A 4,106-nucleotide genomic window follows, 5' to 3' on the forward strand; every position below is an offset into this window, starting at 1 on the left:
GTGGGTCCATCTAGGCATTTTTTACATGGGTTGGTCCATCTAGGCATTTCATTCCTAAATCCAGGACTAATAAGACAAAGAAGGATAGAGATTAGAAGATATTGATCAGAGACAGAATTCATTGTCTAGAAAAAAGCAAAGGCCTAAATGAGTTATATTAATAAATCCAGAGGAAATTGGGAAGATGAGCCAAATATCAAAAAAAGGGATTCAGATCTCAAGAGAGGTAATAGACAAAGCAAGGAAATAAAACAGGCTATATTATGGGATGGTTTACAGTCTTTTAATCACAATAGTGAAGACAGCCAAAAATCAAAGTATTGATAAAATTCTCTGTATTAATTTGCTCTGGTTGCCAAAGCAAAATACCATAGATTTTGTAGCTTAAATAACTGAAATTTATTTTTTCATATTTCTGAAGGCAGGATGCCACCAGGGTTGGTTTCTTGTGCAGGATCTCTTTCTGCCCTGCTAACTTCTTATTGTGTCCTCACATGTTGGAGAAAGAGAGAAAGCTTTCTGTGTCTCTCATTATGAGGGCCCCACTTTCATATGTAAATCTTCCTTATTTACATCCCAAAGGGCCCATCTCTAGATGCACATGGAAGGTTAAAATCTCAACATACAAATTTAGAGTAGGAGAGCAAACAGTCAGTCCATAATAGTTTCCTTCAAAGTTACCCTGTATAAAGCTATCCTCTCCTGCTTGACCCCACATGGTAATGGCATCAAAATGAAAACTGTAGTAGTCAGAGTTCTCTAAAAAAAAAAAAAAAAAAAAAATAGAACCAGTAGGAGGAGAACCAGGAGAACTGATAGTGTGAGTTCTTACTCAAGTCCAGAAGTTTAAGAAACAGGAGTTCAGATGCAAGCCCTAGCCTGAGACCAGGAGAAGACTGGTGCTTCAGCTCATGCAAAGCAAAAGTCAGGCAAAAATAAGTTCTTTTTCTCTGCTTTTATGTTCTATTCAGGACCTCAACAAATTATTAAATGATGCCCACCCACACTGGAGGGGACAATCTGCTTTACTCAGTCTACTGATAATTCAAACATTAATCTCTTCCAGAAACACCCTCACAGACACACATAGAAATAACTGCTTAACCAGATATCTGGGCACCTGGAATCTGTTTTTGTGATGGTTAAGATGACACACCATATTAACCATCACAAAAAACATACCTTGCAAGTGAAGTGACTGGTAAGTTGAGACTAAACTATTCCTGGTTTAGTTAGCTCTACAATAAATGCTTAAGAAAAATTGAGGAAGATTTTATACTAGAGACAAAAATAACATCATGAAGGAGAAAATATGACTTAGTGCATAAGGGGTAACCTGCATGTCTGTATCTCAAAAGGTTGTTCCTCCTTCAGATTCAGACAAAGTCAATATACCTTTTTTTCTTTTTTGAAATCACTGTTGTTTATAAAGTAACCTCAGAAATTTCGAACTCAAGACTGAAAGCAGATAGACACTCTATGGGTTCCTGTAAGAATTTGGATCAATGTAGATACAATTGCTTAGATTAATCTCTCTATCCTGAACATCTTGAGAATAAGAAGAAGTTTATAAACTGCATGGTTTATAAACTGAACTTCCCTATAATCTAAGAAAGCAAGCTCCATTGCTGGCACTGAGCAGCAGATACATTACTTTGCCAACAAAGGTCCATTTAATTAAAGCTATGGTTTTTCCAATAGTCACATATGGATGTGAGAGTTGGACAATAAAGAAAGCTGAGAGCTGAAGAATTGCTGCTTTTGAACTGTGGTATTGGAGAAGACTCTTGAGAGATCTTTGGACTGCAAGGTGATCTAACCAGTCAATTCTAAAGGAAATCAACCCAGAATATTCATTGGAAGGACTGATGCTGAAGCTGAAACTCCAATACTTTGGCTACCTGATGCAAAGAACCGACTCATTGGAAAAGACCCTGATGCTGGGAAAGATTGAAGGCAGGAGGAGAAGGGTTGACAGAGGATGAGATGGTTGGATAGTATCACTGACTCGATGGACATGAGTTTTAGCAAGCTCTGGGAGTTGGTGATTGACAGGGAAGCCTGTTGTGCTGCTGTCCATGGGGTCACAAAAAGTCGTAGATGACTGAGCAACTGAACTGAACTAAGCACTATGCACCTAGACTGGAACTGTGCTCTGTATGACCACCTGTGCATAGGATCTGCCTATATTTTTATTTTACTCTTTTCCTATGTATTTCATTTAAATTTACTGAGGAAATTAAATAGCAAAATTATCTAAAATGCCTCTTAGAGTATGGAGTGGTTTGTGCTGCTGGTAAGGTGAAGTAGATTCACTTTCTTCTACTCCTCTCAGTAAGCACAAATGAAAAACTCTGTACATTTTATATAAAACAAATATAAGGCTATTGTGAAAGGTCAAAAGAAGACAGCAGATCATCTAGGGGGTGTTGGGAGCTGCGTTAGGCATTACTGACAAAATGGAGGCACAGCCCCAATCCCCTCTCCTCATCTTGCAGGCATGGCCCCAGGATGAAGGAGTTAGGCCTTGTGATTCTGACTTGTTCTTCCCTTTCTTCAGTTGAGTTGGCTGGAAAGAATGTTAAGGTGCTTGAGAGAAGCATGAGAAAGCACAAACCCTTCTACAGTTGTGCCCAGAAAATAATCTATAAAATAACCATTGACATTTGTTCAAGGATCTTTACAAAGAATGTCCCAGGATGAGCAAGTAGGCCGCAGCTTGAGGCCATGGGAAGGATTGTTATCTGAGACCTGTTTGTGAGGGAAATATTTATGGCAAAAGATTGCTGAGTTTAGGGTTTAGGAATAATTAAGAATAGCTAAAAGCCTTTTAGGAGATAGTGATCTTAAGATGCTAGGGGCAAACAGGATTTAGAAAGATAAGAAATAAACTGAGGAATGTAGCATGAGTTACAATATAATCACAAGTTAAGTACAATAAATCTGGGTAGGGGAAACTAAAAAGGTCAAACCTCTGACTAATGCTTTTGTCAAAGTATAAAAGAGAACCTGAAGCTTGAAATAAACATGTAGTTCCGTACTATGAGTCAGAGACTACATCATCATCGTCTGCCGACACTGCTCACCCCTACAGGCTGATTCCCTGGCTGCTGGAGCTGGACTCCAGCAGGGGGGACATCTTATTACAGATTATCAGGACCCTCCTGGGGCTTCTCTGGTGTCTCAGCAGAAAAGAAGCTGCCTGCAAAGCAGGAGACACAGAAGACACAGGTTGGATCCCTGGGTCAGGAAGATGCCCTAGAGGAAGGCATGGTAACCCACTCCAGTATTCTTGGCTGGAGAATCTCAAGGATAGAGGAGGCTGGTGGGCTATAGTCCTTGGGGTCGCAGAATCAGACATGACTGAAGTGACTAAACACTAGTGCAGCATCCCCTCCCTTGAATCTCTACTGATACCACAAAGCAGTGGTCTCATTACTAGTGAAAGTGAAGCCTTAATTGCTCAGCCCTGTCCGACTCTTTGTGACCCCATGGACTGTAGCTTGTCAAGCGCCTCTGTCCATGGAATTCTCTAGGTAAGAAACTAGAGTGGGTTGCAGTTTCCTTCTCCAGGGGATCTTCCCAATCCAGGGATTAAACCTGAGTCTCCTGCACTGAAGGCAGATTCTTTATTGTTTGAGCCATCATGGAAGCCACAAATGCTTATTACTGGTGGACAATGGTGCAAAGCTTCATTTTCAGCTAGGCCACCTTTGATAACACCCCAGTAGAAAGAGATGGATGACTCCTTATTTCAATTGGAAATGGAAATTCAGGCTTCCTGTGGGTTTCCATTAGCAACACAGAGGAAGCATGGTGTTGGTGAAGGGAAGGGTTAATTACCAAACAGTAGAGACAAATGTTCCAGCTTCTTACTTGGCATTCTCTGACACCACTCCAGTAGGAACACTGGAGAGCCTTGTTACAATCTAATAAGGGTAATAGTTTGTGTTCCTTCCTTGGATTTTCCTGGTATCAGTGAACACAGTCACAAGATTTGAGTTGCATAAAAGCAGCTATCATCTCAAAGTTTTCTAATTTACTGGACTTCTCCTTTCATGATTTTTTTGGGTAAGGTAAGCCGGATTTGTTTGGGTGGGGGAGTT

The sequence above is a fragment of the Bos taurus genome, chromosome 3, assembly GCF_002263795.3.
Source record: "Bos taurus isolate L1 Dominette 01449 registration number 42190680 breed Hereford chromosome 3, ARS-UCD2.0, whole genome shotgun sequence".
Taxonomy (NCBI): Eukaryota; Metazoa; Chordata; class Mammalia; order Artiodactyla; family Bovidae; genus Bos; species Bos taurus.